Here is a 14,867-nt window from a genome sequence, read left to right as displayed (position 1 = left end):
TTTGACTTCAGACCAACATTTTTAATGAGGGTGGCGTTGTTCTGGAGTCTCGACCTGATGTTTAGTGTAACTTATCCTGCTAAATTGCCGTGAACATGAACACCAACATATTGTCTAAATGTCAACACATTACATGCAGTCAGGCAAAGAACCGTTTGATCGTTCATATTAAACTGTGTACTATAAATGGCAGAAGATGCTTTGATTTGGGGGAGATTTTTGTCACCTTTGTTAAATAGTTTTAGTGACTCAAGAAAGCAGGGAGAAAGGGGAGGGGGAGACCTCCGCTCAGAGTCACACCTGGACCTAAACTGGTGCTCCACACACTTTTTAATCAGAGCTTTGTGTAATGGTATTGCTGAGGCATAAACATGGTATTATACCTCCTAAAAATAGACCTAAATGGAGACAGATTATGCTGATATTTTAGCCTGAGGACATCACTGTAAAATACACACTGCTCACCAAACTAAGTCAGTATTTGAACAAATTAAATCAGTATCATGAGGATAAATGGTGATTTAAAGCTTTAAATATGAATGCTGTTTCTGTATAAAGAATTAGTTTGAGGTGAAATGTGGGACTTTATAATATAATTTAGTAACATTTAGTGCAGCGCTCCGCAGCCTTGTTTGCGCCTCGGACCAGTTTAACGGAGCGGCCTTTAAGCTGTCGCAGATAAATACAGCAAAATAAAACCATACGGCCGAGACAGAAACTGGTATTTTGTAAATATAACAATAAACACAAATTCACTGTGTAATTGTGCAACGTTGTTAGCAGCGTCCTCCTGAAATGCACCAACGACAGAGAGTAACATCCTCCTCTCTGCCCCATAATGCTCTCTGGTCGCTATGGTAACGCGTAAATATTTCTTTCAAAATAAGATGCACAGCTACAACACGGGAAAAGACAGAGTTCACGTTAAAAACCCCGAAAACCATACATTTCACTTCACAGGTGAGCCTGTCACGGTTCATTTGTGGAATTTCTTGCCTTCTTCATGGAGTTGGGACCATCAGTTGTGTTGTGCAGAAGTCAAGTTGGTGCACAGCCGAAAGCATTATTTGATAGCTATTTGAATTCATATTATACCAAGAACCAATCAGCTAATTAAAGAGAAATGACAGTTTCTCAGTCAATGTGTTCCCCAGTGCAGGAGCTGCTGACACTGTTGGGGATTTATTCAAAACTGAAGGCAAACTGAACCAGCATGGCTACCACAGCATCCTGCAGTGACATGCCGTGGCCGTAGAGTGAGGGCAAAGGGCCAACATCTCTGGGAACTCCTTCACGACTGTTGGAAAATAATTTCAGGTGACAACCTCATGAAGTTCATCGAGGGAGCCAAGAGTGTGCAATGCAGTAACCAAAGCAAAGGGTGGCTATTTTGAAGGATCTAAATATAAAACATATTTTGAGTTTTTCCCCACATGTTTCTTTACTACAGAATTCCATATGTGTTCATTCATAGTTTTGATGCCTTCAGTGAGAATCTACAATGAAAATGAAAATAAAGTAAAACTTAAGTGAGAAGTTGTGTCCAAACCTTTGAATTGTAATGCAGGTCTATGTTAATCTATATTAGCATTTCTTGTGAAACCAATGCATTAATGTTGGGGCTGTTATATATAAAACTGCTTAGAGACTGGGTTTTAGTGTAAAAACACTGCTATTTTAGATGCCAGTCCAATTAGAAATGTATATTTTTGCTGGTTACCCTTGATGACCTCAGAGGTCTGGGGTAGCAGGCTCAGGAAAGGTTACAGTAACATTGTAACTAGCTAGATTTATCCAGTTTGAAATAATGCATGTCAGTGCTTGTGACATAGGCCTGTGTTAGACAATGTGCTCGTGAGAAAATGGGCAACATGCACAAATAGGCAGAATTTCACATCCCAGGGACAGCAGTGGCAGCACAGACCTCTAGCAGACAAGAAGTCAACAAGCCAGCAGTCACAGGGTTTTGATATGACCGAGAGTAGTGCTTCACATCGTCTCTCACACAACTAAATCACAAGTACTAACATGCAGTCTGTGTGTACTACTGAAATAGCACACAGTAGGTCTCCCTTCTTCCCTAATTGCACAGTCCCAAAGGCATGTTTATGTAAGGCTTCTTCTGTATTTCCTGGTAATATCTGCAGTGGCACAGCTCTCGAATGCTCAACACTGTTTTTCCCATGCAGGAAACACCTTATTTTCATGTAGCACATAGTTCCTCTTCTAGGCTGTGCTGTTTCTCTCTGTAACCACAGAATATTTAATAACTGCACCCTGGGCTGTGTCCCGAGAGGGATGCTATTCATTACTCAGCTCTATCACAGAATGTTACCTTAACAACAAAGAGCAGTCATGAATGCCATCTGAATAGCTCAGCAGCTGGCTGGGCTAGAGTGAAGCAGTCAACATAGGGCTTGAGGATCAAAGAAGAGGTTACTTGATGAGGCTGCCAACTAAGAGCTACAAACCAATACACGCCCACCAAAGGGGCACTGTTTAAATACACAGATTTCAGATTCCTGAAACAAAAGCTGAGTTATTTTGAGCCATGATGACATCTGGAGAAATCGTGGAGGTGGGTTATGAGGGCACCGGCCCAGTCCTCGTAATATAAAACGTGTGGTGGACATTGTCCTTGTACACTACAAAAACCAGCTAGTGCTCGCACACACAAGCACACATCAAGACTCTCCTCACTGTAGTGGGTTGTGTAAGCAGATAATGGCTGAGCCAAAATTGCTCCACTTCAACTCATAATGACACATGCAGTGTGTTTTTGTGCAAGTCAGAGATGAGGTTGAGTAGAATTCCTTATGTAAGCTTGTTGTATCAAACACACACAAGCACACAGTTCATCTTACTGCTGTATTCAGTGAATTCAAGAAGCATCATTTCGTTCCACTTTTTCTTGTAGCATTACATCCAAAAACACCTGTAAAGTATATGAATCCTAATTTCCTCAGTAAAAACTGTAGAGCAGTGTACACGTGCAGAGACAGACACTGTAATTTGAGCCGACCTTAATCTGAATCACAAGTGCTTAATTGAACGGCGCTTAATTAGGACTAATGCATTCAAAGAAAGAAAGTATCCTCCCACAGCATTACACCATCACCCTTGAGTCCAGACTCATCACTAGACCATCCAGGGATTTTCAGGAGTGGCACCCAGCTTGGTCTTCTGCTGCTGCAGTGTATCTGCCTCAAGGTTCAATGTGTTGTTTATCCATAGATACTCTCTTTGCGTGCCTTGGTTGTAATGAGTGGTTGATTCTGTTGCCTTCCTATCAGCTCAAACTCAGTCTTCTCTAAATCCAGCATCAAGAATGCATTTTCATCAGAACCGACGCTCACGGCCTATTTTCTCTTTTGTTTACCATCTTTGTAAACCCTGAGGATGTCTGTGTGTCCCTGTAGATCAGCAGTTTCAGATTTTCTGAGGCCAGCCTGTCTTACACCAACAGCTTGTCACATTCAAAGTCACTGCTTCATCACGTCATCTTTATCATGTGTAAGTTGTTACCATTTGACTGTCTGATTAGATACTTACATGAATGAGTGGTGGTGGCTGTTTTCTCCAGCTTCTCTTCTTCCTGATGTTGTTCTAACTTGGTATAGCTAGATCTATCACTAAGGCCTTCTTCCACTGTTTGCCAACCAACAAGCATTGTTCGGTTTGTTAGCCATTGCGAGTTTGTCTGGAAGTCCCACAAGATCTTAACTTGGTCTTTTTTAACCACCATGGGGGGCATATCCCATTTTAACCTCCGCACCTTTAGGCTGTACTCAGCACAGATGTTCCTGTACACTATGCCGGCCACTTGGTTATGCTGGCATCTTGCACCCTGCTGTTATGTGCTGGATTGTCTCAGCAAGCAAGCAATTTATTTATATAGCGCTTTCAGATCAGCCACCAGCTGAGCACAAAGTGCTGTACACTTGACATGCCAAACATGATACATTGAGCATGTTAAAAAAATGAGAAAAATAGTAATAATAATATAAGAGAGGTAAAATATATATATATATAAAAACACATTTAAAACAATAAAATCAGGGTCAGACTGTGTCATAAGCCAAAGAGTAAAAATGGGTTTTAAGACGTGTTTTAAAAGTGGACAGTGAGGGGCCTCTCTAATGTGCTGGGAAAGATTGTTCCACAGATTAGGAGCAACAATAGAGAAGGTCCTGTCCCCTCTGAGCTTCCTCTTGGACCTGGGTACCTCCAGGAGCAGCTTGTCAGCTGACCTGAGAGACCTGGGGGGTGAGTAAGGATGCAGAAGCTCAGAGAGGTAAGTTGGGGCAAGACCATTTAAACACAAACATGAGAATTTTAAAATGAACTCTAAGATATACAGGCAGCCAATGGAGTGAAGCCAGGACGGGAGTTATTTGCTCTCTTTTACGAGTTCTGGTTAAAAGTCGTGCAGCAGAATTTTGGACCAGCTGCAGACGAGAGAGAAGATGCTGACTAACTCCACAATATAGTGCATTACAGTAATCTACACGACATGAAATAAAAGCATGGATTACCGTTTCAATATGCGGCCTGGATAAAATAGGTCTTATCTTTGCCAAGCGCCTTAGATGATAAAAACTGGACTTGACAGTACCCCTAATTTGACTTTCTAATTTAAAATCACTGTCCATCTTAAAACCCAGGTTTGTAACAACAGATTTAAAATACTCTGCCAGGGGTCCCAAATCAATAGCGGAGGGTCTCAGGGGCATCTTTACTGCACCTGGGGTCTTGCCTGGTGTGATAGACCCCAGCCTCTATGGATCTTGTGCTCAGAGCTTCTTCCTGTGCTGCCATGATTAGTGCCTCTGTGCTGTTATTTAGTTCAGCTTTATTCAGCCACTTCTTCTCCCTGCTGGTGGTACATTGAATATGGGGGCCTGTCCTTCCATAATGCCTCCTTTTGCTCCTATTCTTTTTTCTGGTGTCTTCCGCCTGAGGTATTCACTAAGCGCATTAGTGGTTGTGGCCATCTTCCGATGTACTAATGGATCTTTGTTGTCTCGACCTTTATAGTGGTTCTTACACGGCCTAGTCCATGTGCCCCGTTCTTCAGCTTAGCCTACAGTCTCAGGGTGCTGGATGTTTAACAATGAGTTACTAGTTGTATTGATGTTATTGTAGAAGTTGGGTGTCAAAGAACCCATAGTTCCCACATCCTCTTCATGTAACCCCTTTAACTGAGGCTACATGTGTAGCAGCATTCTAGCAGTCCCCTATTCTCTCCCTTGTCCATGTATGCCATAGCCTTGTTCCCGCTTGGTGTCTTAAGTCAGCTAGCTCTTGCTCTACACGGGTTTGTTCAGTCTTGGCATGATGGTTACAGCTTTGGCGATTCTCATTCTCAGACAGAGTACGAGAATCGCCAGAGTTAGGTAGGTGAGGTACGTTGTCTAGGGCAGAGATCCTGGGCCAAACTGTCATGTACGCTGTGTGAAGCAAGGAAGGATTGGACCCAGGAGGATTCTTAGAACTAAATGAAGACCTCTAGCTGGGATGGAACAGGACCAGACACAGGGTGCTCAATCTGCTTTGGGTGCTGCGACTGGGGATGCGCAGGGCACTTAGCTGCATCCACTGATAGCTGAGGCTGATAAGGAAGACTGGCCACTCTCTCCCTGGGAATAGGAACAGGTGCAGCTGAGCGGCGGAGACCTAGCTGCTCTGAGAACTGGAACAGGGACCAGATGGGCCCTAACCAACCTTACTCCAGGAACTGAAATGGTTGCTGGGAAAAGCTGGACCCAACCTTCCCTGGGAATAGAGACAGGGGACTAGCTGGGCCCTAGCCAGTCTGTCCTGGGGAACTGGAACAGGTTGAGTAATAGGCTCAGGGGTGGACACTGGCAACAGTCTTTGAAGTCACAGGCTGTGGAGCAAAACAGTCCTCAGGATGCAAATCACTGAAAAGGGGCTCAAGAGCAATAGTTGTTGGGAGTGCAGGCTGTGGTGCATAAATAGTGCCATTATAGGCATATAGACACAGTAAGCTGGGACGTTTTGGTCCTGTAGCATAATCAGTTTTTAAGGTGCAGGCTGGGACACAAACACTTATTGCCAAGGCCTGCACACAGAGAGAATGACCACAAGCAGTGCATGGAGCAACAGGTTTGGATGCATGAAATGTCTGAATAAGCTGGCTTTGGCTCACAGTGAGCAAAATTTGAGTCCGTTAAAAGGTATCAGGTCAGCAATGGCTCACAAGGAGATGGTTGAGAATGAGCGTAACAAACTGGTGACAAAGAAGGCTTATCCTCAAACCTAAGAGTCTTTCATACACAAGAACATTTTGGTAACATACATTGTTCACAAGCATGTCGACTAGACTCACACTGAGGTGTCTAAGCCTTCAAAAACAGTCTTTAAGTTCAGCGAACCAGACACACAGTTCATTTCTTTATTATAATACCGGCCAGCAACACAAAACGTAACCTGATCAGCCGTCTCAGAAACACTTAAAGTCTCTTAGCCAGCTCACAGAGAGCTTACAAGCAGAGACTACTGTCTTCATGTCTTTAACATCGGAACAGAAAACACAGTCTTATTACCAGCCAACTCAGGAACAGTGAACACAGTCTTAATTTTACTCGCGGAGCCTCGTCTCCTCTGGCATGAGGAAGTGGGTGGGTTTGGAGCTCTAATGCCTCCAACGTGCCTGGCAGAAGTATAATTCGCATGTCCCTGCTGGAAACCAGCTTCTCTGTGTGACATCAGTGCTGTGCAGTTTGCAACAGCAATTCGTGGATGAGGACCGCCCTGACCTTGGTTTTTGAGTGCAGGCGAATGATAGTGAAGAGTTTCCCATGTAGACACAACATTTCATTCATAATCACCTTTCAAGAAACTCAGGGACACCTTACAAGCAAATAAACAAAAATCATAGCATAGATAAAATAACAGTGGCAAGACGCCATAGAATTAACATCATAAACTAAAATCAAACAGAAAAGATGTGTTTTAAGAACGGCTTTAAAGATAGGGAAAGTATGGGCAGAAGTGACACTGTGCAAAAAAACAGAGCCATGGAGGTGCGAGATTATGAAGAGGCTTGAAAGTAAGAAGCAGAATTTTAAAATGAATGCGATGTTTTAAAGGAAGCCAGTGAGGCTGTTGAAGGACAGGAGTACTAGAAGGGTTTCTGTTAATGACACAAGCGACTGCATTTTAGACCAAGTCTGTGAAGAAATCTGCATACAAAGACAGAGGGGATAGAATGACAGTAATAAACACGGGTTATAACCAGAGCATGTACAAGAAGAGCAGTACTGTTAGCTGTAAGGGACGGGCACAGCCAACTATTACGTAAGTGGAAATGTGCAGACAGTAATAATATTGATGTGCTCCAAAATTTAAGGAGCTTAAAAAACAACACCTAAATTATTAACCTGGAAGGAAGACGTTTGAAAATTGTCAGTGCACAGCGAGAATCTTTCACTTTTGTCTAAAACGATTTTAGTTTCTACCAGAAGAACCTCTGTTTTGTCCGTGTTTATTAATTTAAGAAGTTTAGCAGACAACCATGATTTAATCTCGCGTAGGCAGTAAGTGAGAGAAGGTGGTGGGAGAGCCTAATTAGGCTTAGTGGACAGACAGAGCTGGGTATTACTAGCATAAGAGTGATAATATATGCCAAATTTCCTAAATATGTCATCAAAGGGTAAAAGATAAATAATAAATAGAAGGGGACCTAAAGGCCTTTTCACAAAGGACGGTGCATGTGCTGCACTGACCGCAGAGCAAAGGAACTTGTAGGCTGCACCCTGCCTACACGTCATTTGTGTGTTCGCTCTAAGTCCACTAGATACACAGGGTCCTTCTATCTTTCTGACTTTGTATCCTCTACAATAGTTTGTGTTGTATTATGTTTAATAAATTAAAACAAACATGTGTTGCTTATTCATGAAGAAGAAAGCTTTGTAACTGTCCCAACTACTGAAATGAAATAAGATAAGATAAGATAGAACTTTATTAATCCCTCGGGTGGGTTCCTCTGGGAAATTCGATTTCCAAAAAAGCACAGCACCGACAGAAGTTACAGAGTTATACACACACACACATATATATAAATACAGAGACAATATAAATAAAATATACGAAGGGGATAAATAGAATAAATAGGAATAAAAATAAAAATACAAGTGAATTGCACATTTCAAGTATTGAGTCTATTGCACCGTTGACTATTTACAAAAGTATTGCACAAAAGGTATTGCACAGTGAGGTGAAGAGGCACTACAGCTTAGTTGTTCCCCCCTCCTTTGTCCTCCTGTTTCCCCTCCCTCTCCCCTCCAGAGAGGAGTTAAACAGTCTGATGGCGTGTGGGACAAAGGAGTTTTTAAGTCTGTTAGTTCTTGTCTTGGGGAGAAGCAACCTGTCACTGAACAGACTCTTCTGGTTGTTTATGGCCGTGTGCAGAGGATGCCCAGCATTGTCCATAATGTCCATCAGTTTCTTTAATGTCCTTTTCTCTGCCACTGTCACCAGAGTGTCCAGCTTCATGCCGACCACAGAGCTAGCCCTCCTGATCAGTTTCTCCAGCCTGGATGAGTCCTTCTTTGCTGTGCTGCTCCCCCAGCACACCACAGCATAGAAAAGTACTCCAGCAACCACCGACTGGTAAAACATCCTCAGGAGCTTCCTGCAGATGTTAAAAGACCTCAGCCTCCTGAGGAAGTACAGTCGGCTTTGGGCTTTTTTATACAGGTGCTCTGTGTTGCATGACCAGTCCAGTTTATTGTCCACCCACAGCCCGAGGTACTTGTACTTGTTGACCACCTCCACCTCCTCCCCCTCTATCTGAACCGGCAGTGGACCTGCTCTAGACCTCCCGAAGTCCACAACCAGTTCCTTAGTCTTTGAGGTGTTGAGTTGCAGGTGGTTTGTGTGACTCCATGCGACAAAGTTCCTCACCAGACTTCTGTACTCCTCTTCCTGATCATCCCAGATACACCCCATGATGGCTGTGTCGTCTGCAAACTTCTGAATGTAATGGGCTTCAGAGCACAGCGCTGCAGGTGCCAGAGCCAGCTGTTAGTAGATATTACTGATCTTACTATTAAAAAAGGTCATACAAATATTACACTGCCCAGTCCAGTGAAGCCGGGGTGGAAAACTGTCAAGTGACTGAAGAATGCAGTTTAAAGTAGACCGATGGGTCTGACCCTTTCCTTCACCAGACCTGATTAGAACAGCATAATATTCAGATTTGGCTGCAGAGAGAGCATCCTTATACTGTCACATCTGTTAGTGACACATCCTCAGACTAGTCTTTGTGCAAAGGTGTTCCAAGCAGTGGCGGTCCTAGCCTGTTTGGCGCTCTGGGCGAGCACTCCCTCTGACGCCCGAGTTATGTTGTGATATGAAACAGAGGGAAAATAATTTGACTTAGATAATATTAAATTGACATCAAAAGATACCAGCTTGAGATCAGATATGGAGAGGTTGAAGGAGTAACACCAGAACAACAGATAATATCAAGAATATGGCTCTTGGAGTAAGTTGGCAAAATGAATCAATTGCTGTAGACCAAAGCTATGATGTAATATAATATTGGATATATTTATATTTTTGTGATATATTTATCATATCACACTATATTTAGTGTGATATGATAAATCTACCCTACCGCCTACTGGTGTTGGCCAGAGGGGCCAACCGTAGCTGCCTCCACCAGTGTGTGAATGTGAGAGTGACTGAATAGTGGCATTGTCATGCGCTTTGGGTGCCTTGAAAAGCGCTATATAAATCCACTCCATTATTATTGTTATTATTAAATTACTTACGAGTTTAATTTGTCAGCAACTTTCTGCCAGCCCTCTCTCCTTGCTTTTGCAGCCTTTGCAGTGTTCCCTTGCGTTCTGATTAAACTCTGAAACTCCTGAAATCCCTCACTCAAGAGTTCTTGCTCTGCTGCCGACAAATACCGAGCCGAGCGCGCTCCTTCCACATTTTCGCCGACCAATCAGAGGGTTGCCGATCAATGTTTCTACTATCGATGCGTAGCCCCTTTTATGACACCCAGTGATGTCACATTACTTCATCTAGCTGTACTAATCGTCAACAGCAGGTGTGTTCGGAGAACCAGATTAGCGAGTTCACGGTTAGCGCGATGATTTGGTCTTGGATGTGTCATTTGATCTTGGATGTAGTAAGCGACGTACGAAGAACGGGCCCCAGGAAGCAGAGTTATAATAATAATGGATTGGATTTTTATAGCGCTTTTCAAGGCACCCAAAGCGCTTTACAATGCCACTATTCAGTCACTCTCACATTCACACACTGGTGGAGGCAAGCTACGGTTGTAGCCACAGCTGCCCTGGGGCAGACTGACAGAAGCGAGCTTTGGCTTTTGTGTTGTTAACATGTTTAATGTTTTGTATTTTCTTCTATTTGATCTCAAAAAGCTCCTAAAACAGTCAGTGATCCCTGTTGACCTCCCTCGGCTTTTATTACCACTAATCATTTATTTAAGCTCAGTTTTTAAAACCTTAGGATGTAACTACAGCCCAGCCCATGCAGCAGTATATGAATGACTAACCTCATATTATGGATGGATTATCTCAGTTGTTCTCCTGAAGTTTGGTCCTTTTACAGCATCCTGCCATGCAATTACATTTGTTCCTGACCACCGAGAACACTCACGTTAACTTTTATCGAGTGGAAAAAAAGTTAGCTTGTTTATATTATGCTAACATAGCTGTGTCGCTAGCGGTCACGTAGCACATCATTATATACCAGCTAGCCAAACTTCAGTGACCCTACAAACGTCACTGCTGTTTAGTTTTCTGTCTTCATTTATGTTGGAAGTGATAACAGAGCTGTACGTTTGAATTTGTTTCCAAAACCCCGCAGTCAGGACATGCTATATTGTATTTAGATAGAAGCTAGCGAGCTAACTCCCTGCTAACTTCTAACTCTGTTAAATGTCATAAATTCCGTTTTCATGGATGCCTGGATGTTAAACTCAATTGTTACACCTGGTAGAGAAGAACGCGGATCATTTTATTAAAGATGAAAGACTTTAGACAGTTTTTCAACTCTCAGTAATGCCATAGTGATCGTTTGATATATGGACCTGCAGCGGAGTTTAGACCCAGACACGGCTAGTGACGTTAGACTGAACAACCGGATAATCATCACCCCTCAACTTTCTCTCTCTTTCTCATCTAAATGAAGTTTCTGCTGGACTAATTCAAGCCTTGAAACAAAGGAGATTAAATATCCATTGCAGACAATAGTGAACAGTGCAGGTAAAAGAAGCAGAAAGTGTGATCAATGTGTGAATTCAGTTTACTTAAAAATAGATTTATGTTTTTTTCTTGATGCAGTTTATGTTAGAGTGGTACAAAAGATGCACTTCTGCATCTTAACCACAGACTGTATGTAAACGATCGATGCAGCCACCCTGACATCACCCATAGGTTTGTGGATTACAGCATTGGCACCTTAAGTTTGGCTCCCACAATTATATGTGATATTAAATGGAATTCCCATGTTTGAAGAGCAAAAAACCAGGTTTGAAGACATTGCTGAAAAATCTGAAGGGTTTCTTTTGAGTTTTGAGTCAGCGCTGCAACATAACTGAGCACGGCACATTAAAAATGCATACTTTATACGTATTTACATATATTTATGTATATGTATATATATATTTATCTGTACAGTGAACTTGAGATGACCACCAACACTGGCATACACATTCACAGTGTGTATCAGTGTCAATATTTACCAATAAACTTAAACAATGAGTTTTAATCAAAGAATCATGTGAGGCAGAGATATTTGTAAGGAGAAAGGATTTCTTCATGTTTTGAGGAAGTGCTGAAGACTGAAGTGACACAACTTCAACTTTATGAATGACACTGATTGATTTTATTATTTTGATATGATGTTGCATTTATTAATGATGGCTGCTGCTCCTGTCTCTTCCATCAGGTGAAGAATGCTGCTCATGCTCGTCCGGCAGGTCCTGCTACTCCTGTCGCATCTCCAGCCGCTCCTGCTCCTCCTTCAGTTCCTGTTGCTCCTGCAGGGACAGGAAAAACGCGTGGGAGCAGCGCCCTCTCGCTAATGTGCGAAAGGGCGCTGCTCCCACATAAAATCTGGGCGCACAAGATTACCCGCTCTGAGCCCTTCCTGCAAGAGTGCGCAACGCCCACGCCACCACACAATCCAGTCCACCTCTCAAACACGCACCAGATTACACCACTCGGAGCTCCTCCTGCACGCACACGAGAGTTGGCCACACCCAGCCACCACTCAATCTGGGGCATCTCTCGCACGTGCACTGAGGAAAGGTCCATAACCTGGTCGGGAGGGGGTATTCAGGAGGTTCAACGCTGGAACATTGAACACTCCAACCTCCTCCTGCACGCACACAAGAGTTGGCCACACCCAGCCACCACTCAATCCGGGCCACCTCTTGCATGCGCACCAGATTACACCACTCCGAGCTCCTCCTGCACGTGTGCGAGAGGGGGCCACACCCAGCCACCACTCAATCCGGGCCACCTCTCACACGTGCACTTAGGAAAGGTCCATAACCTGGTCCGGGAGGAGGGATTCAGGAGGTTCAACGTTCTACAGATGAACCTCACACTCTGAGCTACTCCTGCACACCTCTTGCACATGCACAAGATTACGCCACTTGGAGCTCGTCCTGCAAGATGGCGCCACAACCAGCCACCACTCAATCTGGGCTCATCTCACAAACCCACTGAGGAACGATCCATAACCTGGTCCGGAAGTGGGGGGGAGGAGGCTCAACGTTCCAGCGTTGAACCTCACACTCCTGCACGTGCGCAAGAGAGTGTCACACTGGACAAACTCTTGCACTCGCAACAAGATTACACCCTTCCAAGCCCCTCCTACACGCGCACGAGAGGGGGCCACACCCAGCCACCACTCAATCCGGGCCACCTCTCGCACGCGCACCAGATTATGTCACTCTGAGCTACTCCTGCACAAGATTACCCACTCTGTGCCCTTCCTGCAAGAGTGCGCAACGCCCACGCCACCACGCAATCCAGTCCACCTCTCAAACACGCACCAGATTACACCACTCGGAGCTCCTCCTGCACGCACACGAGAGTTGGCCACACCCAGCCACCACTCAATCTGGGGCATCTCTCGCACGTGCACTGAGGAAAGGTCCATAACCTGGTCGGGAGGGGGTATTCAGGAGGTTCAACGCTGGAACATTGAACACTCCAACCTCCTCCTGCACGCACACGAGAGTTGGCCACACCCAGCCACCACTCAATCCGGGCCACCTCTTGCATGCGCACCAGATTACACCACTCCGAGCTCCTCCTGCACGTGTGCGAGAGGGGGCCACACCCAGCCACCACTCAATCCGGGCCACCTCTCACACATGCACTTAGGAAAGGTCCATAACCTGGTCCGGGAGGAGGGATTCAGGAGGTTCAACGTTCTACAGATGAACCTCACACTCTGAGCTACTCCTACACACCTCTTGCACATGCACAAGATTACGCCACAACCAGCCACCACTCAATCTGGGCCACCTCTCACAAACCCACTGAGGAACGATCCATAACCTGGTCCGGAAGTGGGGGGGAGGAGGCTCAACGTTCCAGCGTTGAACCTCACACTCCTGCACGTGCGCAAGAGAGTGTCACACTGGACAAACTCTTGCACTCGCAACAAGATTACACCCTTCCAAGCCCCTCCTACACGCGCACGAGAGGGGGCCACACCCAGCCACCACTCAATCCGGGCCACCTCTCGCACGCGCACCAGATTATGTCACTCTGAGCTACTCCTGCACAAGATTACCCACTCTGTGCCCTTCCTGCAAGAGTGCGCAACGCCCACGCCACCACGCAATCCAGTCCACCTCTCAAACACGCACCAGATTACACCACTCGGAGCTCCTCCTGCACGCACACGAGAGTTGGCCACACCCAGCCACCACTCAATCTGGGGCATCTCTCGCACGTGCACTGAGGAAAGGTCCATAACCTGGTCGGGAGGGGGTATTCAGGAGGTTCAACGCTGGAACATTGAACACTCCAACCTCCTCCTGCACGCACACGAGAGTTGGCCACACCCAGCCACCACTCAATCCGGGCCACCTCTTGCATGCGCACCAGATTACACCACTCCGAGCTCCTCCTGCACGTGTGCGAGAGGGGGCCACACCCAGCCACCACTCAATCCGGGCCACCTCTCACACGTGCACTTAGGAAAGGTCCATAACCTGGTCCGGGAGGAGGGATTCAGGAGGTTCAACGTTCTACAGATGAACCTCACACTCTGAGCTACTCCTGCACACCTCTTGCACATGCACAAGATTACGCCACTCGGAGCTCGTCCTGCAAGATGGCGCCACAACCAGCCACCACTCAATCTGGGCTCATCTCACAAACCCACTGAGGAACGATCCATAACCTGGTCCGGAAGTGGGGGGGAGGAGGCTCAACGTTCCAGCGTTGAACCTCACACTCCTGCACGTGCGCAAGAGAGTGTCACACTGGACAAACTCTTGCACTCGCAACAAGATTACACCCTTCCAAGCCCCTCCTACACGCGCACGAGAGGGGGCCACACCCAGCCACCACTCAATCCGGGCCACCTCTCGCACGCGCACCAGATTATGTCACTCTGAGCTACTCCTGCACAAGATTACCCACTCTGTGCCCTTCCTGCAAGAGTGCGCAACGCCCACGCCACCACGCAATCCAGTCCACCTCTCAAACACGCACCAGATTACACCACTCGGAGCTCCTCCTGCACGCACACGAGAGTTGGCCACACCCAGCCACCACTCAATCTGGGGCATCTCTCGCACGTGCACTGAGGAAAGGTCCATAACCTGGTCGGGA

The sequence above is a fragment of the Rhamphochromis sp. 'chilingali' genome, assembly GCF_963969265.1.
Source record: "Rhamphochromis sp. 'chilingali' genome assembly, chromosome: 3".
Taxonomy (NCBI): Eukaryota; Metazoa; Chordata; class Actinopteri; order Cichliformes; family Cichlidae; genus Rhamphochromis; species Rhamphochromis sp. 'chilingali'.
The sequence above is the reverse complement of the archived record's forward strand: the minus strand, read 5'-3'. Positions refer to the sequence as shown.